This window comes from Dipodomys ordii, unplaced genomic scaffold (assembly GCF_000151885.1).
Source record: "Dipodomys ordii isolate 6190 unplaced genomic scaffold, Dord_2.0 Scaffold15, whole genome shotgun sequence".
Classification (NCBI taxonomy): domain Eukaryota; kingdom Metazoa; phylum Chordata; class Mammalia; order Rodentia; family Heteromyidae; genus Dipodomys; species Dipodomys ordii.
The window spans coordinates 5,509,730-5,534,729 of NW_012267231.1; positions in this window are offsets into that span (position 1 = coordinate 5,509,730).

The following is a 25,000-nucleotide window of genomic DNA, read 5'->3' on the forward strand; positions in this document are numbered from 1 at the left end:
GCCTTGATCTGAAGAGCTCAGGGACAGCACCCAGGCAATGTGCCTGATTTTGACTGATGGACATATAACATAAATTTGCAAATTTTTTCTTCCCCTACCCCATGAATCCTAATTCTAAAATACCTGAATACCATCATATCCAGTTATTAAAAGGGATTAAAGTTGGGTAGGTCCTTTGCCTAGCAATAGAAGTTGGCTTATGCTAACTTTTGCCTACGTAGGAAGAAACTGGGTATAATTGCTACCAACATCTTTGATCCATTTTAATAAAAATGTTGTGATAGTTTCACTGATCTTAATGAGTTCCCTAGAAACCTTTCCTCCACTGAAACGTACCCTTTCACAATGGAAAATTCTGTCCTGAAGAACACAATCTCCCTCTCTGTTCCTTTTTAAAGTTTAGCTTTGTAGGGCGCCGGTGGCTCACACCTGTAATCCTAGCTACTCAGGTGGCTGAGATCTGAGGATTGTGGTTCAAAGCCAGCCTCGGGAGGAAAGTCTACAAGACTGTTATCTCTAATTAACCAACAGAAAACTGGAAGTGGTGCTGTGGCTCAATAGTAGAGTGCTAGCCTTGAGCAAAAGAGCACAGGGACAGTGCCTGGTCCCTGAGTTCAAGTCCCACAAGTGACAAAAAATTTAAAAAGCCCACCATTGCTCCCCTTGAATGATTAGAACAGACTCAGAGCTTTACCAGGTAGACTCGTTTTGCAAAATTCATTTCTTTTAATGTTGTTCCAGTAAGGCAACACAGCCTTAGTCTGTGAGAACTCAGTTCTGATAGCTTTGCAAATGAGAGAGACTTTGAGCATCCAAGAATGGATGCTTGGAAAAGCAATGGGGAAAAGCAATTCAAACATTCTGGGGCTTTTCACCAGCCCCAGAGAAGTCAGTTACTCTAGTTGTTTGTTGTGTTTGCTGAAGACAAGTAAACATATTCTGATGCGGAGAGACAATGAGCCACGGCATGCATGGCTGGTGCTGTGAATAGTCATCACTAGCCACAAACAGCAGAACCCCAGACACTGTCTTTCCAACTGCTTGGTTGCTCCTCATGTTTCTTCTACCTTGGAGCAAACACTGCGCTTCACCAAGGTGCCAGTGCATGGTGGAGTCTAAGCTCAGGCTCATTGCTTAGTGGGAAAAGAAATGAAGCAATGGCTCAAAGGTTGCGAGGGTGGTGCATGCCAGACTTCTCGCTGAGGTGGAGGTGGGGAAGGAGAAAGACTGTGGCCCTGTACGCTTTAGTGTCTAGGGTAGTGATGTGGTAGATGTGATGCCTGATTGGAGCTGTGGAGCTGTCGATACTCAGGGGCCAGTGCAGCAGGGCAGGAACTTGTTAAGGAATTTTGGCACCGCACCAGGAAGGCTCCGGGGGTGCAGATGCTGAATCCTCTGGAGAGGTGGGTGTGCCATGTGGAGGATGGGGTCCTCATGACAGAGACAACAACGTGTTATCTGAAGTTTCTTTGGAGACATCACTGTGGGGTCTAGAGGGAGAGGGAGAGGGCCAAGGAACAATTACAGTGAGTCGCTCACGATCCTTCCTCAGCCTGGAATGTTCTTGCACCACGCAGAGCAGAGGTAGCGCTAACGATACGGAGAAGCGCGTGCAAAGTGAAGCAAAAGCACTTAATTGCTACACCTAGTGTTTAAATATTTAAAATTCTCTTGGATTAGATGGGAGCGAGCTGGGGACGGGGCTGTATGTACAAGCCATGCTAATATTTAACCGTCACGGGTAAAGGTGCCATTTGCTCAGTTTGTGTTTCAAATTTATATATGTATTATGAACAAAAAAAGTCAATTTCAAATGTGTTTTGTCCATCACGGGCATGGCTATTATCACCGATGAAATGAATTGATTCCTGGAAGAGGTACTTCTTGACTACGTATACAAAGGCTCATTTATAGTGACACATTAAATAGGTGTATTTAATTGTCAATGGGTTAAAAGCTCATACGCACATCTTTTGCGATCATAAATCATCACAACAATAACAATCAAGGGGAGGGGCAGGAAGACCCTCCATTCATGAGCTTGAATTCATGCATTTTAAATTGTATGAGATGTAAGTTGTAGCTCAAGTGTGAAAAGTGCCAAAAGAGGAAAAGATATTGAAGGTGTGTGTGTGTGTGTGTGTGTACGCGTGCACACGTGCACATGTGTTGCTATAGATCATTGCTATGGATCAATCTCTGGGTGTTTATAAGCAAGCTCTGTACAACTTAGCTACACCCCAAGTCAAAATGCGATATAGTTTACAAGTTTCATAGAAAATCAAGTTGCCCTTTCAAAAACACACAAGTGTATTCAACCAGGTTTAGTCTTTATAGGAAGGGAATGTGCCCAGTTATTTACACACACAACGATGGCTCATGCCCAATATCATAGCATAGCTACATCTAAAAATGTTGTTACTCCTTTTTCTTTCTGATTGACATTAAGGCCTCATGCTTGCTTTATTTGCTAGCTTGGCTTGCATGACTGGTACTCTACCACTTGAGACAGGCCCCCAGTCAATCTTTTTGCTGGTTATTTTGGACACTGGAGTCCCACAGACGTTTCTCCCTGGGTTGGCTTTGGACTTCGATGCTCTAAGTCTCAACACTTTGAATAGCTAGGATTACAGGCCAGAGGCACGGTGCCCTTCTTGTCTTGTTATGTCAAGGTAAAAACAATTAAGCAGAAAAACAAGTAGCCTTTTTAAAGTGCCCGTGTTAAGAGAAAGATTCCCCCCTAAGTGAGTTTACTTGTGGTTATTGCGTTTAGATTCGTTTGACATATTGTGGTATAATATATGAAATTGCTAATAAGTCTCCAAAGCAGCTTTATCGAGGAAAACAGATTAAATGTGCTACTGTAAAGGAATGGCACCAATATATGAGATGCTAATGCATGGAATGTTTCTCTTTAAGTACTCTTTAAAGACAGTCTTTTAGGAAATATAGGATGAAGGATAGAAGGCTTGCTGGGATTTTTGAGCTTTAGAAAAGCCATTTGTATTTGCGAATGCCATTCTGAGCAGGCTCTGGTGCCAAAGTGGCGTCTTCGTGGTGTATGTAGAAAGCAGCCTGCATCTTTGGGTGGGACTGGGGTGGGATTTAAATGACTTGTCATTTAACGCTGCAGTTCCTGGGAAAAATAAACCTTTTCCCACATTAGGCCTCAGAGAACACACCCATTTTTTAAAAAGTGCCATTCAAGGGAAGTCACCATCTGCATAATTAATCCATTGAGCGTGGTTAAAGTATTTGTTGTGTTCAAAAGGAAAATGCTTATGAACCTGGAATCTACAATGGTTTATTTTCTTTTTAAACCTTGCTGTTCATCTGTCCTTGAGATGAGATGCTGAATTTGGATCTCTGTTCACTCACGGGCTGTGCACGGAGGCCGAAATTAATCACGATAATTCTGTGGTATGACCTACTTGGCCATTTTCATTTGATGGAGCCAGGAAATGGGTTAGGCTAATAGTCCATTTTGGAATATTCTAAGATCTTAGTAATTCCATATTTAAGGAGGTTAATAGGATAGTAATTGGGGCCTAGGTGAAAAGTTCACAAGAAAAAAAAATGAACTCACCTGGACAGGAGGCAAACCCACAGCCCAGGGCTTCCGCTCCCCCTGCTTTATGACAGCTTCGAAATGGCTTCAACTTGGGTCTCAAAAGGGCAGAAAGCTTGAACCTTCAGAGACCTGCACAGCCAGCATTCCGTCTCCTGCTCCCTGGGTAACAATGGCAGGCCAAATGCCAAGGTCACAGGTCATTAGCAAGATCAGCATTCTTCTCCTTATGAACGGAAGTCAAGAAGAAATCCCGAAGGGTGAAAACATATCAAGTGAAAATCAAACCTCATCCAGAGCTGCTGTGAAAATTTAGGAGTGTTTGGTTAAAACTTAAGAAGTTCCCATTTAAACACACACACACACACACACACACACACACACACACACACACACACACGAAACTTACCCAGCACTTATATAGAAGTAGGATTAAGCTATCTGTGTTTGTGTGAGGAAAAAAAAAACCTATGAAAACTCTGAGCTTGGTCTGTATTACTGTATTGATCAACCTCTATTCATCAGCATCAAATAGGGAGATAATGTCTTGTCTCATCCACCGACCCCACTATCCCTGAGAATACTTGCAAAGCTGGGCACAGTTGCTCACGCCTGTAATTGTAGCTACTCAGGAGGCTGAGATCTGAGTGTTATAGTTCAGCAGGAAAGCCTATGAGACTCTGATCTCCAATTATCCCACACAATGTCAGCGGTGGAAGTGTGGTTCAAGTGGTAGGGTACCAATTTTGAGTTTATTTTTTTAAAAAAATCACAAAACCCAGGGTCAACACCCAGGCCTTGAGTTCAAGTCCCAGTACTGGCATGATAAAACAAAAATGTTTGTAACAAGTCCCGTGTGCCTTGGAAAGTAGAGCAATGTAAAATATTTCAGAAATATTTCCATCTACCTGTAGCCCCTCTGGTAATGTGACACTGTCTCATGGAGTCTCTCTGTTGCCATTTCTCATTGGTTCCCATTAGTGCAGGCCTACAGACAGTGCGTTGGACTTGTTCTACCATTCCCTTGACCTTTCTTGTACGGAAAGAGTTAAGAATTTTTCATGATGAAGGCTTATAGCATGTCTCTCCATCTTCCTCTCAACGTGCATCCGTCTTCTTACTTTCCAGTAGCGGCGGCGATTTTTTTTTTTTTTTAGAAAAAAAACAGCTGTACCCTGCGGTCATTGATGGTGGAGTAGATTGTTTGCCCAACGATTACCATAACTGTCAACCGAAATCAGAAAAATAATCTCATCGTGCTGGACAGATGCGTTTCCTGCATTATTGATAATAGTCACTTCCACAGTAATAGAGAAATATAAAGCATTGTTCTATTTACAAAAGGAGATTGGCCGAGTCCTTGAAAGTGAGCACCAGGGACAGGCACTTACAGGAAGTGAGATATAGTCAACTCAGTAGAAGTTATGGGTCAGGGTCATGTGACCCCTGTCTAGAGCCACGGAGGCGCGCCGGCTGCCTCCCCTGCCCACGGCCGCCTCCCTTGAAGGCCGGTGCTGTGGTTGGTTCTGAATCTGAAGGACTTCTCAGGATTGCTAGGCAGGGCCTTGTGGGATGTGAGATGCATTCTTTATCCACTGTCCCAATAGATTCTCTGAATATGCAATATCCTACTGTGTCTACTGTATGTCTCTTGGTGGTAAGCACATAAAAGAGTTGAATTTATTTATTTCAAGCAAATGATCCCTGACCTTCCTTTGGGACCATGACTTAACATAAACACACACACACACACACACAGAGACACACACACACACACACACACACACACGCCTTATGCCCAGTGGTTTGGCCAAAAGTATTTAGACATCTTGGGTACCCAGGAAGTGTCCAGCCAGAACTGGAGCTGGAGACGACATGGAGTGATCTGATTTGTTGAGCCCACATGGGTGAAATACCAGGCACTTCACCTTCCAGAACACGCAGCCCAAGGGGAAGCCGTTAAACAACAACCGCTACAACAAAAAGCTCCATCTTACTGTGTACCAGGGAGATGCTCAGACAAGTCCCATGGCGGACGTGAGCTAGGGGGACAGGATTTTTGCGGTGATCCAGAATTTCAAGCCAAGTCGAACTCCAGATCACCTTGTCTGTGCTGCACCCACCCGGCTTCCTTCCATTTTCTTTGAGATAAAGACAAGCATATTATGCACTGGAATATCGGTCTCCAGATAATGTACCTCCCATGACTTATCCTAACAGGAAAACCCAACGCCATTTTCCTGACAGAAACAAAGGGTGATATCATTGCTGACCTGAGCAAGGTGGAGTGTGTGGAATCTAAGTGCATTTCCCAGAATCAGCACCGCCCATGTATGTGGACCTGGTCCCTTGGAAGTAGCTCCAGATCTGTCTGGGAAGAATGGGAATCTCCATTCTAGATTCATAAGAAGTCTCAGCCTGTCCCTGAGCTCTTCAGCTCAAGGTGGGCACTCTACCACTTGGGCCACAGCTCCACTTCCGGTTTTCTGAGTGGTTCATTGGAGATAAGAGTCTCACAGACCTTCCTGGCAGGGCTGGCTTGGAACTGCGATCCTCAGATCTCAGCCTCCTGAGTAGCTAGGATGACAGTTGTGAGCCATCGACACCCGGGTACAGAATGTAGAATTCTTATTTACTTCTTACAGGCAACATAGCAGTTCCTTTGTTTCCAACGTAGCAATACCTTGCAAGCGGATGTTCCTGTGGCTCGTCGTTCTTAGTGGAAACTTAATGTGGAAAAAAGTGAAAGACGAAATGAGGCATGAGTCCCCACCCCCCCACCCCAGTCTGTCACTGTGGCTGAGTTTTGTTCTTTGGTGTATTATTGCCAGGGTTACAGGACAGAGACAAGCACTGCTGGGGAGTTGGAAAGGCTCTGCGGAGCTCTGGTTCACATGGATGCTGGCTTTCCTGGGTGAAGAAGTGGGAACGAGAGGCAGGGTGTATCCTGCAAACATTTCAGGAAAGTCTATGGCATAAGAAGAGAACCTTGAGAAAGTTCTTTTCAGGGACCAGACTCTGGTTTCTTCTGCAGGCTTGGGTGTTCTTCACGCTGCTTATCAAGCTACCTTTTCTCGAAGAGAGATTATCACACTTATTGATCACATTGGGTTAAGCTCCACATTCCTATTGGGTGCCAATGCAGAATCACTTGTAATCCTGGAGCAAGAGTTGGAACCTACTATCACTCCTTATCTTAGATCACCTCTGCTCCTCTTCTGTGAAATGAAGAAGTGGATTTAGATCCTAGACTACTTCCAGCATGAAACTTAATGATACCCTAACACACTGGTCTAGGACTCTTCTCATTATTAAGAAAAAAAGAAGCTAATATGTCTTAGGGTAGCCATGGGCTTTTCCCCAGCCCACCACCTTCCTTCACTCTACTCTTACCTTACCATCAAGAGTCCGTAAGCAGATGGCTGCATGGGCTGGCCTCCTGCCTGCAGTGTCAAAGCTTGTGGGCAGATGCATTGTGGGTGAAGTAGCCAGCACCATGGGGTGGGCCTGGGGGCACTGCTTGAGCATGAACCCGCCTGGGAAACAACAGCCTGGAACCACAGGTCTCTGGTGCACATACAGGTAAGCTGGATCTGAGCCGGCTGCTTTCTTGTTGGCTCATCTTTGGCTCTTCGGCTTGACCATCCTCTCTCTTGAGAGGAGACGAGAAAGAAGAGATCATTTCTTTCTGATTTCCAACTCTCCATCTTCCCAGTGTCACAGACAAGATGGCAAACCCCGTGCCTCCTCGTTGTGTGGCTTAAAAAACCACATGTATCCGTTCTGATGAGGAGCTCATGGTGGTGCAGATATATTTCAGAGCATCTTGGAAGTGCTGGGAGAGATGGCCATGAGTTCCTCTCTACTGGGAGGGGAAAGGGCTTCCACAGTTGGTCTCCAGGACTTCTCTCCTAGTCTAAGCACTTGGTGCCTTTGAACATAAAGGCTGATGTAAGTGGAGCAATGGATGAGTAGAGTGAAGACTAATGGAGTCGTTCTCCAGGTGAGGTGGGAGTTAGTTTCTTGCCTTATGGACACCATAAATTACTACATGTACCTTTTTCTTTTACCTGTGGTAAAAGAATAGCCATGCCTGCCATGGATAAAAATTGCCTTGATTCCCCAGAGATTTAGCCTTCTAATTATATGCGTCCATAACTACTCACTCGGGTTATTAGTGTTTTCTATTTACTTGCTACATAGACTTGGGGACAAATGGGACTCTTCACAATCGCCTTCCTCACTTAGAAGGAAAATAGTACATTCTCCAAGCTATAAAGGCAGCTGAAATGGTATCTCTTTAAAAAGAATTGTGATGGGAAGGTATTATTTTTCCATATGCAACTGTTTCTGAAATGTGTGCTGAGACACAAGGAAGTTACCCGAACAATTAAGAATTGATGCAATTAACCTTTGCATCTTAGCTTTGACCCAGTCTTTATAATGGCCTCTTAAACTCAGGAGCCTGGATTGTAGGCATGTTTGTCTGCACACACACACACACACACACACACACACACACACACACATATGCACACATCCACACACGCATGTCCACACACTCAGACACACAGACTCTTGAGCAGATACACCAAGCGCAATAGCATTTTTAATTGAAAAGCATAAATTTGGAACTGCTAAATCTATTAACGATTTGTTTTAATTAGAATCCCAGCTGCTTCCTGAGGTTTTGCAGCCTGGGTTTTGGAACTTTTGCCATACTGAGAATGAGTCTCAAGTGGGTTGCTTCAATCTTCCAGATCAGCATTTTTAAAGACTTGTTGGAAATGGGGGGGGGGAGGGCGGGGTGTATGTGAAGTAGCCACAAAGGCTTCTGGGTCATAAAAATGACAGCTGCAGTTCTTCCCTGGGTGAGGATGGGAAAGCTCTCATAGGTAGCCAAGAGCTAGCTTGAGGTGCATTGCATCTAGCCAGCTGCCTGATGTTTCCAGCATTTTCCTTCAGTCCTAGCCAACTGGGTTCCCAGCATGGTGGTCCATTTTGAGTTATCTGACCACCGTTAGGGGGAGCCGTTACTTAATTGAAATCTACAGCATCGACCACTTCCAGTCTACAAGACAATTGTACTCATCCATGAAAAAGAATGCCATTACACACCCAAGAGGAAATGGATGAACCTAGAAACATTATGCTAAGGGAAGTAAGTCAGAGACTCCGAGAGACAAAAGGACATTTGTTTTCCCTCCCAGGTGGGAGTTAGATCCAATTGGTAAATGTATATATGTAAATGTACACTGGGTGATATGCCTCTAGGCCTTTATGAATGAAGGATGGTATATGCAGGGGAGAATTCCAATGGTGGAAGTTGTTTGAACAACTAACTTACAGCTAAGCAAAATGAATACAAGGAAGCTGTAACTTGGGGTGTCAAGAAAGGGGAGACCAGCGGGAGGGGATTAGATGAATGAAGAGAGGAAGGGTAGGCTATCTGCAGTCATGATATCCGATGTACGTATGAGAAGATGGGGGGGGTGAGATGGAGGAGGATGGGGTAGAATGACGGAAGGGGGCATTGATCAAGATGCCTGGCGCTCACAAACTGACCTGTTGGATTGGCACCTTTTTGTACCCTTACTTAAAGATAAATAAGAGTGAAAATTTAAAAGCGCTGGGTAAGCGGGAAGGCATCTCTGTGCAAATCTGAGACAATCACTGACCTCACACTGACTCGTTCTGTCCCTTTTATTTTTCTTTTCAATATTAAGTTACTGTCAATGATAAGACTTGTTTGGGTAGCAGGAAACGCATGCAGCCTTTTGTATTTTGTCCATCTGTGCGTCAGGAATCTTTGCATGGCTCTATTCCCTCACTCCTTTGTTCATTTTTTTCATTAAATCTCCACTGACTATCAGTGATGTAAAATTGCACTACAAAGAATGGACAAAGCCGGGTGCTGGTGGCTTACACCTATAATCCTAGCTACTCAGGAGGCTGAGATCTGAGGATGATAGTTCAAAGCCAGCCCAGAAAGGAAAGTCTATGATGAGTCTTTTATCTCCAATAAGCACCATTGGGACACCACCCAAGCCCAGAGTTCAAGCCCCACGACCAACCAAAAAAAAAAAAAAAAAGAATTGACAAATGTAATGCTTACCAGCATTACAATTACTTATCAATACCTCTAATGTGATGAATACTTATAAAAGGATATACAGACTATTTCAGGAACCAGAGGAGAGAGTAATTATACATGGATGGAGGAGACTAAGAATGCGCTAACATGAACATTGTTAAATAAGTATTAATATATGAATGTCAAATTTCATTGGAACATAGTTATAATCATCTACTTACAGCTATGATTGCTTTCTGGTTCTAGCTGCACAGCATGAGTAGCATTTCAGAGATTGTTTGCACCACAAAACCTAGACTGTCTTTCCCTTCATAGCAAGAAGTGGTCAGTCTCTATCATCCAGTATCAGCAAAAGGTTTTTGTTTTTAACTTTTTTTCCCCCTCTAAATTATCTGTAAGGAGTTGCACCAAGAGATTTATCAGTTGAAGGTATCCGTTTATGAGGAACAACGCATCTTGATCCATGTCACCTAGATTTGTTGTGAAGGGAGCTAATAATTCCTTACTTGGGGAACGGATGTGTTATTTGTCCCATTGTTTCTGGGACCTATTGTTTCTGGGGCAATGTTTAGAACTTCTTTGTAGAGCATTTACTCCTGAAGACCGAGTGCTGGTGTCAGATCGAGGTTGGGCTGTAGTATGTGGCCAAGTCCATCAGCACAGGGCTTAGGCATGACTCCGTTCAAGGTCATAGACCTCAAGGGCACAGACCCAGCTCCAGGTGCCCCAAGGAGCAGCCACGGGAGGGCAGCAAAGTCACATGACATTGCAATGTGGATGGAGAGCCACAGTGGCCAGCAGTGTGCTGATTACCAACATCATTTGTCACATACTGTGACGGACACCAACATCCAATGGAATTTTTTTTTTCAGCACGGAATATATTTAACTAATGGCTGCTGCTGGATCAAATTAAGAAGTATTCAGATTTTTTTTTAAGCTGCCTTTGAGAGAAGCCAGTTCTGTATAACAAAGAAAGAGCTTTGATGAGGATATCACGTCTTCAGGATAGGATACTGAGCATTTTTACTGCATGGAGAACATTTGTGCGTGTCCATTTAGATAGTAAGTGTTCCCATTTTCTCTGGGTTATTCTGCAAGAGGGATGGAATGAACCCTTCATAGCACATGGCCTTACCATGAAAAATGTATGATAGGGTCTTCTTTAATGATTAAGTTCACATGAGCTTTGAGAAATGGTGCTTTTTTCCATTTTTTTTTGCCTGTTTCTTTTCATAGTAGTTAATTAATTTGATGATGTGCTTGGATTAAATATTGGACTAGAAAAAGAGGGTAAAGAAGAAGTTTTGTTTATCTTTGCTTTTTGAGATTTTTCTTTTTTGCGTGATAGTTGGACACTGGTGGCTCACTCCTGCAATCCGTCTTACTCAGGAGGCTGAGTTTCAAGGATTTTGGTTCAAATCCATCCCGCTAGGAAAGTCTGCGAGACTCTCATCTCTAATTAACCACCCAAAAGCCCAAAGTGGAGTTATGTCTCAAGTGGTAGAGCAATAGCCTTGAGCAAATAAGTTCAGGGATAGCATCCAGGTCCTGGGTACCAGTGCACAACCAAAAAATGTCATAAAGGTATTCTATGTCTTTAAAAATACACTCACACCAAACAATAACAAACGTCTGTGAGGGGGGAAACATAGGACTTAAACACCCCCACCCCCATACAGACACCATTTTCTTGCCATCATTTTGGCCATAGGTTAGGTCACTTGTCAATTCTGAAGGCAGGCAAGGGTCTGAACACCTTTCCTTGGTACACAACCGTTCTTAATTGTAATGTACACACACTCACCCCTTTCATCTTGCTAGAGGTTGGCTTAAGAAATCCAGTAGGGCAACTAGGGTTGGAAATAAAGTTGTGGTAAATATGTCCTTACACTTGTCAGTCATCAGAATGTTCCAACTGGTCGGTAGCTCATGAGTCTCCAGTGGACGCTGGCCTGGTTGCCCCTAGATCTTGCATATTCTTACCATGGGTAAGTTTTCCTCATTCACATAGGAGTTTATCAACAAAATGCTTGCTGAAGTAATTATATTTTAAAGTCCTGTTACTATTTTCCAGGAGCAAGGAGAACTGATGATTTTTTTTTGCAATCTCTTAAGCAAGGCCTATTTTGACCATCTCTTTCCAGCTGAGAAGAAGTGATTACTAAGTAGAGCAATTAAAAGAACATCCCCCCCTCCCTTTGGTTATTCCAATTGTTGGAATCTAACACTTTGGGAACTGGAAGGAACTTCCAGTACAAATAATGTAACCTAGTCAATCTATGAATGTGTTTGTGTGGAAGAGACATGCGGGGGGGGGGGGCGGGACAAGAATGGTAGCTTTTTCATAGCCACAGAAAGATATTTACATGTATTTATAGCTCTTATACGTCATACAGTCTTTACAGAAAATAATGCTGATAAGAAAACATCAGATTTAATGCTAAGTACGGCTCTTGTGTAACCTGCTTCATTTTAAGCACATTCCCCCCCCCTGCCCCCCGCAGTCTGCAGTGTTGTTCTGTTGTGTTCATCTAGAATGCTCTGACGTTTGCTTACAGAACTTCTGGTCGGGCTGTCAAAGGTGAAAGACATGCAGATTCTCTGACCGCGTGTTTGTGTTCTCCCAACTAAGTCCAGTGAAAAGATTCTTTAGCCTGAACAAGCAGAGAGAAACCTAAATGAATAAGGAGAAAAAGAGAGAGAGAGGATGAAAGCTTCATAGCCTCAGATTTCCAAGAAACGTGTTGCTGACCAAAATAATAATATAGTGTATCTTTATGAATGTTGATTTGCGAACATGTGGCACAATTTTTAATTTCTCAAAATCCCTGAAATCTCCATTTCTCCTCAATCATTCCTAGTTAGAGACACCCACTGAATTACAGCCATAATTTTTCTGGTATAGAAAAACAGAAAGTACCCAAGTGTGTGGGCTACAGCTCCGGCCTGGAATCTTAGCCACTCAGAAGGCTGAAATCTAAGGGCTGAGGTTCAAAGCCAGACTAGGGAAGGAAATTTGGAGAGATTTTTATATCTCATTTACCACCAACAATGTCAGAACAAACCTCAGTACACACACACACACACACACACCACAAAACACAAAGCAAAATCCAAATAAAGACGTGAAATGAGTGAGATAAACAGAGAGAAAGAAAGGAAGAGCATTTCTCAGGAAATCTTTTGAACTTAGTTCATCATCTGAGTGTTTCTCAGGCGCCTTCAAATAGGAATGTGGTCCAGAATAAAAGCAAAGGCTCTTGCTTTTCATTTTACATTTTAAATAGGAAGGAGTGACATTTATCCTGTAGGGCAATATGTGACATTTGAATTTTTAAAAAATATTCCAGGGTTGTAGATCAGTGGGGAAAAAAAAGACACATCTACTAGGAAAAGGGAGGAGATGCTATTTTCTTTAGCAGCTGGCTCAGGAGAAAATCTATGAGTATATTTGTACAGAAGAGAAAGATACGATGCCGGTGTTTTTAAATAACTGAGACGTTAAAGTCGCGCCCTCAAAAACTGGGACACAAAGAGAAGTTTTCTTGAAGACATTAATTGGGCCCTTAATTCAAAAACTTCCGTCAGTTGTTTGTATTGTCCAGGGAATAATTAATAAAAGACATAGCGATTCACCAGGATGCATTTTAGTCGCACTTATTTTAATTAAAATGGCATTTTGATTGGAATTTAATTATGCGTACTTCTGGGGGTGTCTACTCTTCACTATCTTCCTAACCCTTGGGGTTGCTGAGGCAGGAGGATTTCCATTTTGAAGCTAATCTGGCTACACAGTAAGTTCGAGGCCAGTCTATACTACATAACTAGATCTATCTTTTTTTCCTTTTTTAATTGCAGGCTGGGAAGATGGCTCAGTGGTAGAGAGCTTGCCTAGCATGCGTGAGGCCCTGGGTTCGATTCCTTAGTACCACATACACAGAAAAAGCCAGAAGTGGTGCTGTGGCTCAAGTGGTAGAGTGCTAGCCTTGAGCAAAAGAAGTTCAGAGACAGTGCCCAGACCCTGAGTTCAAGCCTCAGGACTCGGGGTGGGGGTGGTGGGAATGCAATTTTAAAAAATAATGCAAGAATATTTCACAAATGTGTAACATAATCTTGCTATTCAAAGATAAATTACGTCTTCCATGTGGTCCTTCAGAGAGCTGAAGTTTGCATCAAATTACACATACAAAACCACATATACCTCTTATGAATATGAGGTAATCATCACATTGTTTTTATTGTTGCTATGGCTGATTTCTATCATACTTTCTAATTGGATGTTTTTATACAGTTTATTGAAAACATATTTGAGAATGAAATGATACTTCTGCAAGGAGAATATAATGAAGCTTGACTACACTTTAGCATAAAATAGGATATCTTATGCAGGTACAGAAACTAAAGCAATCTATCAATGAAGCTAACTAATACACAAGCACTGCTTGCTTGTTGCCTGTCATCCTAGCTACTTAGGAGGCTGAGATCTAAGGATTACATTTAGAAGCCAGTCCAGACAGAAAAGTCTGTAAGACTGTAATTAAGATGAATGGAGACTTTAATTAAAGACATGTTTAATTAACCAGGAGAAAAAGTCAAAAGTAGAAGTATGACACAAGTGGTAGAATACCAACGTTGAGCAAAAAGCCAAGTAAGAATATGAGGCCCTGAATTCAAGCCCTACTACTGGTACGTGCAAACACACACACACACACACACACACACACACCGAAAGTCCAGAAATGGTTCTAACTAAATATGAGAATTTAGTAGTTTATAAAAGTGTATTTTAAGCCGGGTGCCGGTGGCTCATGCCTGTAATCCTAGTTACTCAGGAGGCTGAGATCTGAGGATCACGGTTCAAAGCCAGCCTTGGCAGGAAAGTTGGTGAGACTCTTATCTCCAATAAACCACTAGAAAACCGGACGTGGCCCTGTGGCTCAAGTAGTAGAGCGCTTGCCTTAAGCTGAAGAGCTGAGGGATAGCGCCCAAGCCCAGAATTCAAGCCCCACGACCAACCAAAACAAAACAAAACAAAAAAGTGTATTTCACATCATTGGGGATGGGGTATATTTCTCCTTAGAATACAATATACCAATTCAATTGCCATTTTGAAAAATAATAAAGTTAGGTCTGTCTTCTTTTCAAATACACTCCCAAGAAAGCTAAATTAATGAGAGATTCAAATTTAAATATAAAAATAAAGTAATGGTGAGATTTTTGTAATAAGCCAAAACACAAGGCCTATCTAAACATGGCACATGAGAGAGAGAAAAGGAAATATAAATAACATAAGCACATAAGTCTTAGAATTTTTTAATGGCACAATATCACACACAGAGCAAAAATGCAAATAGCAAACAAGGAAAAAAATTATACCAGATGGAAGACTAATTTCATCAATGTACAAAGATCTTCTAAACACTAGAGTAAAAGGCAAACAGTCAAACAGAAATGGGGAAATGGCTCCAGACTGAAATCCTCTGGAAAACAAAAACAAATAATGAAACAAAGGGGAAAAGTGCCAGCCCCGTTCATCTCAAGCAAATGGGAAATACGACGAAGCCCCGTAATATTTCTCTCTCATGTGACAGTGGATGGTGGATGGGCACCATCGTTCTTGTTAATGATGCACGAAGAGAAACTCAGTTGAATCTTGGAGGAGTAAAACTTGGGGTGAAATTTGGACAATGACTTGGCTATTCCCTTTAAAACCACAAACGAATATACCTTTTGCCAAAGAGATCCGTTAGCACGTTTTCAAGGGCCTAAATATAAATATGTTTATGGCAATATTGCTAGAAAGTTCTAGTGAAAGAGTTCATTTAGTATGTTCCTCTGGGAGAAGCTAAATAAATAGCAATTTACAAACATGCTTCCAATAGACATTACAAATGAATTCTATGCAAATGTTATCAATGTAAAATGACTTGTTTAAAAATATTGTCTATGTTCTGTAGCATTGAGGTTCTTTGAAGATTTTAGTTTATGTGGTTTGTTGGTCTTATAAGGAGTATGTTCATTTATTTTCAAATATTTTTGTTTTAGTTAAGTGAAAATTATTATTAAACTGTAATTATTAAAATTATTTTAAATAAATTTTATTTAGGAAACTTCTGTCTCAAGGAATTCAGTTCACTCTCATAACCCCAAGACACAAACTTAAGAAGAAAGAAATTTTAATATTGATGAAAACATTAAGTATCTATGTGTGTTGATTTACTATGCTGATCGGAATAAATAAAGCAAACCGTACCTCCTCACAGGGAAATACCAATTTAAGACCTCTTCATTTCTTGCCCTATATAAGGGTTACCTCTGGAGAACCAGAACTTGCTTCAGAGCTTACATTTGATCATGGAAAGGCAAAGTTTATACTTAGGCAGAAAAATATCCAACTGAACCCAAGCACAGACACCTAGAAAGAGCTTTCAAAGTATGTGTGATTAACTTGATTCAACTACTGCACATTGTATTCATGCACACAGCATCACAGTGTAACCCTACATATAACACAATCATGATGCATGCATTAAAATAATGAATATATATATATATATATATATAAATGCACTAAGTGGCAGGTAAAAATGAGAGAGACAGGTATGATTTTTAAAGGATTGGTAAAAAAGTAAATAAAAAGACAATTGTAATTCCTCTTGGTTAAAGTAAGTGGGTTTTTTGGGGGGAGGGGCTTACATCTTACTGTCTAAGAGATTTCAACCCACATTAAAAATAATAATGGGAATAGTGGTTATAATAATTATTATTATTCTTTAACAAAGAATGAAATTTGTAATTCTTAACTGAGTTTTGATTTTCCTGTGCTGAAAGTAGAACATTGGATTAAAAAATTCAGATTTTTTTAATGGGATGACTCCAATTGAAGAATAAATCGCTTCTCTTTATTTTTAGCAGTTCTGAAGTGAGAAATTTCTTTGGAGACTTTCTTGCCAGGAAAAATCTCTGTTTCCCTAAGGATTCCAATATGCTTTTTTTTTTTCTTTCTCCATTCCAATGGTGAGAGCTATGCAAATTACTGTGTCACAAATTTTTCCTTCACTTTTGAGAAAAATCAGACTCTTCTTTGATTCCTAGTTACAGGGGGAAAAAATCACTTAGAAGGATGGGAAGATTTTTTTCTTTCTATTTATTTCCAATTTTTGTGCATTATTTTACTGAGTATAGTTGATCCCCAAATGCTATGTTATTAAATGGAGTATATATTTATCCAACATAGATGATAGAGTCCAGTTAAGGACTGTCATTCTTGTTAATTCAGCATTTATCAGACTGTTTAAAAAGCAAGAGGTAACAGCACAAAACAAAACCAGCCGGCCATCAGCAAATTAATATCTCTGAGCAATAAACATGCCGAATAGAAAATGAATATGCATATACTTTGTGAGCCAAGTTATGGCCCTAGGCTTTCCTTCTCTCCTGCCATAGATTGAGTTTGCCTTTCAGCACCTGCAAGTTCTTCAACCCACCGAGAACAGAAACTATTAGCGAAAGAAAATACCCATGTCTACTGAACATGTTTCTTTGAGCAGTAGAATATACTGATGATTGGTGTAACTTCTACACTGTGGTCAGAATTTTTCTCTTTAGCAATGTACAGATTATTTAGAGCACATAGGAGGAAGAATGTAAGTTATATGCAAATAATATGCCATTTTACTTAGAGGACTTGAGTATTTTCAGTGTTGGGTTTCTTTAGGGGCCCTGGAACCAATTCTCTTTGGATACTAAAGACTTTAGATACGTTTGAATCTTTGGAGAACCACAGTGCCAATTCTAATGGTTTACCCTCAGGGCCTGGGAACTGGGCCTAAGATTTTGTGCTCAAGACTAGAATTCTACCACTTGAGCCACAGCTCCATTTCTAGCTTTTTGGCGGTTAACTGGAGATAAGAATCACATGGACTTTCCTGCCTAGGATGGCTTTGAACTTGGATCTTCCCGTCTCAGCCTCCAATGTAGCTAGGATGACAGGTATGAACCACCTGCACCCAGTTTGGACCTTTGTTTATGTAGTCCCATCTGTGCCTTTTTCAAAAAGTAATATAGACCTTGCCTTGCATTGTTTCACATAGTCTAATACACCTTCTTCACATTTATGAGTTAGAAGAGAGGTATCTTCCTCAGGCATGCCTTCATGCTTGGAGGAGGACAGAGACGTCAGACTTGAGGGACGGAGACCAAGGCCCCAGAACAGGATATGACGCCATGCTTGCTCCTCTCCAGGTAGAAACTCCTACACTGCTGGGAGCATGCGCATAACATCTTCTTTTATGGCTGAAGGTCACTGGTTCATTTGTGGTTGGGTGCAGTGTGCTGAGAGATTAGGAAAGCAGTGAGGCTGGGAGGCCAGAGGCCCCCAGGTATGAAGGATAACTTATCAACTCAGGGACCCAAATCAATTTCCTGGACTGTGGGAGGGAAGGAGGGAGGGAGGGGTGGGAGAAAGAGAGAGAGAGAGAGAGAGAGAGAGAGATCCCCATAAATGATTATTTCCTCAGGGAAGTAGGTGATGAGGACTGGGAAGACACTCTTTCTTTGAAATATTAAAGAGAGCATCAGACTGATTGGTAGCATTTATTGGGGATCTGGTGTGGATTGATGCTGGAAATGAATGTCAGCATAAGAAATAAGAGGCAAGCCTCGAAAATTACTCTGCAAGGCAAAATTTCCATCTGTAGAAAGGTGTACAACCAACCAGGCTCAGATAAGCACACACGCAGGGCAGGCAACCCACACCGGTTCTGATCCCAATGCATCTCTGCCCCTCATCCCAATGGCTCAGAACTTAAAGCTCACCGTCTCAGACAACTGGCTAGTTTGAAATGAGGTCAAGAGTTTACCTGATCACCCTTGCTCAGAACACCTGGACAAACAGGAGCTAGTTGAAAAAAAATGACCCTCTGTGCATAGCCAGATCCAGCTCAATGGGCATAACTTTTTGTCTCAACAGGATTGCGTGAGGTTTACTAGAGAGACACATTTCTCAGAAAACCTTAGGTTGCATAGACAGTTAGGAGATGGCGGATGTCAAAGTAGTATTGCTTATTTCATGCCATCATGGAACAGAAAAGATTATAATTCTTACTATTGAGAAAGGTTATCAGCAAGTTGCTGGTGGCCCCATCTGGTATCCTAGCTACTCAGGATCACAGTTCAAAGCCAGTCTGGGCAGGAAAGGCCATGAGACTCTGATCTCCACTCAACCACCAGAAAACCAGCAGTGGAACTGTGGCTCAAAGTGGTAGAGTGCTAGCCTTGAACAGAAAAGCTCAGAGACAGTACTCAGGGCCTGAGTTTAAGACCCAAGGCCCCCAAAAGTAGAAAAAGAAAGAGAGAGAAAGAGAGAGAAGAGAAAAGTATCAGTAGGATTTGCTCTTTCCACTGAGAAAACAGAACGAGGGGAAGAGTGTGTAAGTGGTATTCGCTGTTATTAAAAACAAGCAAGTAAAATATCACCATGTCTCGTTTTTATCTTAATGCTTGAAGGGTCATTGGCAGTACTTCATTCATCCATTTGTTTGTTCATTCATTTGTACACATGCATTCATTTGCTCATTGCAGTATTTGCTGAAAACCCGCACGGATATGATTTGTGATGTCAAGGTCCCTACTCAGAGACAAGGAGAAACAGGAGCAGTGGCAGTAGACAGGGACTACAAGGAACTCAGAAGCGAGGCACACCGTGTCTATGTGCGAATGTTGTGGGCATCGTGAGCTTCCTGGCTGCCCACCGTACAAGCCCACCTGGTCGCTATGAAGGTTGTGCATTTCCCTCAACTTTGAACGTAGAAAAGCCTGCCTGGTGAGGAGAAAAGGATGCTAGAGGGTTGGATTTTGGAGAGCTCTGGAAAAAACTGGACTGGACCAGGAAGAAAGAATCAAAATGACATCAAAGAGCATCTGGTAGCAAGTAGATTATTATTTCTCCTATAAAAAAAAAGGAGCAAAAGCTACCAACTGAACATCATGAAAATCACTAAAATAAAGACAGAACTCATCTTTCCTCATTTTCAAAGCATATTTGATGACTCTGTGTATTTGCTAAAGCTGGTGGCTCATTTAATAACTTCCAAGTTAGAAGAAAATATTAACATTTTATGACACAAGAGAATCCTGAATCAGCCCACAGCATCGTTATATTAACTTGGGCAAAGCACGCATTCACAGATTCAAAACAGCTATAACCAAATAACCATTTGTCCTACCCAGTATTTAGGACGTTTGTGGAGTGCTCTTTTTCTTTTTCTCTCTTTTATTTTTTTTTTAAGAATAAAAAGCTGGATTCTTTGGCAGGAAAGTAATTGTGAAGTGTTTAAGTAAATGAAATGAGCTCTCTTTGCATTGAAATGTAAAGTTCCCATTTCCGCTCTTTAAATGTTTAAAAGATTTTTTTTGTCAGTTTCAACATCAAGAAACATTGAAATTCATCTCACCAGAAACCTATAGTTTGTGAGCGAGAGAGAAAGAGAGAGAGAGAGAGAGAGAGAGAGAGAGAGATGTTAAATATCAGCAAATGGATCTGATAATCAGTAGATTATTTCTACTGTCAAAGAAGGAGTGTGGGATTAAAAAAACCCCAAAAACATGTTGTAGATTTGACACCCCTTGGCATCTTGGAAATAGCCTGTATGAATCCACACCTGAAAACTGCCAACACCAGCAAAAAATCCTTGCCCAGATTTCTAGAAAGTTAAGCAAGCAAAACAGAGAAAGGAAATGCAGTGAGATTGCATATAAAAACCTAAGGACCCCGAAAACTGACCCCAAACTCATTTTACCATAAGATAATTCTCGATGTTTCCGCAGAATTGTTCTTTCATTTATAAACCCGTGAGCACTTTTGATATTTATGTGTGCATGCGTTCACAAGAATCCCGAGAATGAATGTGTGAGGTGGGGCAGTGGAAGATGGAGAGGTAAATGGCAGAATTTTCAGGTGGAAAAAGCTGCTGAGTAATACAAAAAAAAAATAGAATTTTCTCATTATTAAAGGTTTCTGCCTCCAGAGAATATTGAAGTGATCCTTTGGCCTGTATTTCTAACATTCCAATGCCAGCTTTCTGAAAGGAAGGGGGAGAGAGAGACACACACACAGAGAGACAGACAGAGAGAGACAGAGAAAGAGAGGTTGCAGGAAGGAGAAAAATGCACAAATCTGCTGTGTGGAAACTGAATCTGCACAGGTGTGATCACTGGACAGAACAGGTTCACTTTTTTTGGTCTCACAGAAACTAGACAGGTACTCGGCAGGGTCCTTCATCAGATAGCACATTTACCCCCCAAAGAACGCAGGCACTGATGGCTCATCCTTGCCATCCTTAGTTGCTCAGGAAGCTGAGGTCAGGAGGATCATGTTTAGAAGCTAGCCCAAGAACAAACATCTGCAACACGGTCTCCAAAATAACCGGTGGAAAGCCAGACTGCATCATGGCTCATGTGGTACAACAGTGGTACAAGACCCCAAGTTTAAACCCTAGTACCATTAAAAAAAAGATGAAAAGCTAAAATGACAGCCACAGCTACACCCCAAAAGGAGTATTTAGAAGCTTAGGTTACCATGGGTAGGTAGTGGATACCCTCAGTTTCTGTCTGGGGTTGGACTAAGTCTACACCTGATTTTTATGTGGAGGTTTTTTTTTTTTTTTAAAACCCCCTCTCCCATTTCACAGATTAAAAAACTGCTCTTCTTTTTCTTCATTCAGCATATAGATGCCAGGAAAACGTCCATTATTCTCTCCTCTGTGTAGCTTGTTGCACAACTTAAATGCAAAATCTAATAAGTGAAAAATAGGTTCTTTTAGATTTTTTATTTGTATCTTTTTTTTGGCAGGCTTTGGGAAAAGCCTATTTCCTGGCATTAAAAGTAGCCAGTCTTGGCGTGAACAGTCCCTGACAGTCCTCAGCATATGGCTGCCCATCCATCAGGTAAGCACCATCTTTTCTGACTAAAGTAATGATAGATGTCTTGCTTGGAGAGCAATGGCTGTTGGGAAATCAGTCAGACAGCTGATTTGCCAAAATTAGTGAGTGGGTCAGAATGCAGAGAGACTCTGGGTGAGTCAGGCCTGCTCATATCCAACCACATTGAGACTTCATGTTAAAAAAGTATAGCCATAGACTGATCTTGATACTGTGCAAAATTGAACATTGTGATTTCTTTTGCTGAAGTGGCTGGAGTGTTTTTATCAGGAAGAGTCTTTCTCTGGGTTTGGCTTATTTCACTTAATATAATTTCTTTCCAGAGTCCTTCTATTTCCTTACAAATGGTACAATGCCATTCTTTATAATGAACAAGTAGAACTCAATTGTGTGTATGCCATATTTTCTCAATCCATTCATCCATGGAGGAGTATCTGTGTTGATTCCATATCTTGGTTATCATAAATAATACTGCAATGAACCTGGTTGTGCTGGTAGCTTTAGTGGATTCTTCTTTGGGCTCTATTGGATAAATGACCAGCAATGGAATTGTTTAGGTTTTTTTTGTTTTTGTTTTGTTTTTGTTGGTTGTGGGGCTTGAACTCTGGGCTTGGGCACTGTCTCTACACTCTTCAACTAAAGGCAAGTGCTCTACCATTTGAGCCACAGCACCACTTCTGGTTTTCTAGTGGTTTATTGGAGATAAGAGTCTCACAGACTTTCTGCCAGGGCTGGCTTTGAACTGTGATCCTCAGATCTCAGCCTCCTGAGTAGCTAGGATTATAGGTGTGAGCCACTGGTGCCTGGCTTGTTTAGTTTTTTGAGGAACCTCCATATTGCTGTCCAGATTGGTTGAACAAGCTTACATTCCCCTCATTTGTGGTAGCTAGAATGTGCCTATAAATCTATAAGTAAACACGCTGGGTGGTATGCAAATAGTTATAAATGAATTAATGAAAGTATAATAGACTCTATGAAGAGCTCTAATAGCTCTTTAGAAAGATTATGTCAAAACCCAATGAAATAAGCACCAGGAAATGAGTACTTGCAAGAGGCGGGGCTGGGGCCAAGGGGAGAGGGGTAGATGAAAGAAGTGGGAAATGGATGGAGAACGCAGTCAAGAATTCATTCTGTACATCACAAAATGAAGAAAGGAAGGGGTGCGTGGAAGGGGTGTCGGTGAAAATGTTGAAGAGCCCCACGACCGACAAAAAAAAAAAAAGAAAATGTTGAAGGGGGGGTGTGTCACAGATAGGGATGCATTGTATTCATAAACTGCTTGGTGAAACAGCAAAAAAGAATCAATACATATCCTATACAATTAAGGAAAGAAAGAGGAAGGGGTGGGTCGGGAGGGGTGGGTGAGAATATTGAAGGGGGGTGACATGGATCAAGGCACACTGTATCCATAATCTGCTCTGCTGAATAGCAACTCCTTTGTATAAATACTTAAAAAATATACATATGATATATTATTATATATTATATATGATACATATGATATATATTATATGTGTGCCACATTAAAAATAGTAATATTTATGATATTCATACATATATATGAGTAGTATTTTGTCAGATTAAATATCGCATGTAGAGTGCACTGGCTTCAGGTTCTGGGCCTTCTAGAGCTCCACTGTTGGAAGTAGATCCAGATGTCTCAAAGTGGAGGAGCCACATCACTTCTGCTCTCCAGTTTATCTGAGTGTTTTCTCTTCAGCAGTTCCTGCCACTGTTGGCCATATGCCTGTTGTGATTCTAATTCTCTTTTCTAATGTATGTAATTCAGGGGAGGAGTCCAATGTGGAACTCCTTTGAACAACTAACTCAGAGTTTAATGAATACCAGTAAGCTGGAACACATGTTGTCTGAGGGAGGGGAGGTATCAAGGAAAGAGAGAAAAAGTAGATGAATGCAGTCATAATATCCTACGTACCTATGTGAAAATGGAACCAGGAGGCGCTGGGGGGCTGGCGGGGGGCGTTGGGAGGGGTGGAGGGGAAGATGATGATGGGAGGGCTGACCTGATGGAGACGCACACACTGACATCGAATTGAAGCTCCTTTGTATGACTTAAAGATAATTAGAAAAATTAATTATCAAAGCTCAATGGAGAAAAGTTTAATGATTTAAAATTTTAAAAAAGAATATAAAGATGATACAAATGCCACTAGCCAGGGAGAATTCTAGGTAGTTGATTCTATGGAGTTGACCCAGCAGAACTCTTTCTATTCATAGGGATAAGACTTTATGAATGAGATCCCATGCGCTGTGCTCACTCCTAACTTGAGTTTCATCAATGCACTGTATTGTAAATATTATGATCCTTTAATGTGGCATCGGAGACCGTAGCATGTAGGCGCAGATATTTACTTACGCGCTTCCCCAGGGAGGAAATTTAGGCTGGTTCCAATTTTCTAAGATTATAACGGTCCTACTGATTACATCTTTTCTTTTTTAATTTGGACTGATGTGATTATTACTTTTGGAGATTTTCCAGAGATTAGATTGTTGTGTCAATGTCAGGAGCAATGTTTCCTATGACATGCATGGTGAAACATTCTTTCCCTCCCTCCCCCCCACCCCCCACCAATGCTTTATTGATTTATGCGCTCTGAATTGCGTTGGATTTTATAAAGCATCGTGCTTGTGAGTTCATGTTTACTGATGCAGTAGAGCAAGAGAGGAGCTGGGTATTTTCATGTGATGGAGACAAGGTGCATCCTGGGAAGGGACTGCAAGGCCACTTGGGAATTCTGGGTGTGGGGGGAGGGTAGAGTGGGGAGAGGCATGTCAAACAAGAAGTCACACTGGCACCAGTGCCAAGGGGACAATGGCTGGTGCCCAACCTATCCTCACAGGGAGGACTGTGCGGCCAGGTGTGTGGCCAGGTGTGCAGCCAGGTGTGCTATTCCATCCTGAGCTAGTAACTCAGCCTCCGGCTCTCAGGAGCTGTGATGAATGAAAAGAGAAGGCCATGTTGAGAGTTGAATGTTCCACCTGAGGCCTGCTTGTAGGGTTCCTCTGGGGTTCTGCTTAGAAACTCATTTCCTCTCCAGATCTCAAAGAAAGATCATGTACAGTTGACTACTTATGGTTTTTGTTGTTGTTGTTGGTCATAGGGCTTGAACTCTGGGCCTGCGGGCTGTCCCTCAGCTCTTCAGCTCAAAGCAAGTGCTCTACCACTTGAGCCACAGTGCCACTTCTGGTTTTCTGGTGGTTAATCAGAAGTAAGAGTCTCACAGACTTTCCTGTCCTGGCTGACTGTGAACTGTGATCCTCAGATCTCAGCCTCCTGAGTAGCTAGGATGATAGACACAAGCCACCAGTACCCAGCTACTACTTAGGTTTTGTCAAAAAATGAAAAGGTGGACAAGCTAGGTGCTTGGGACACA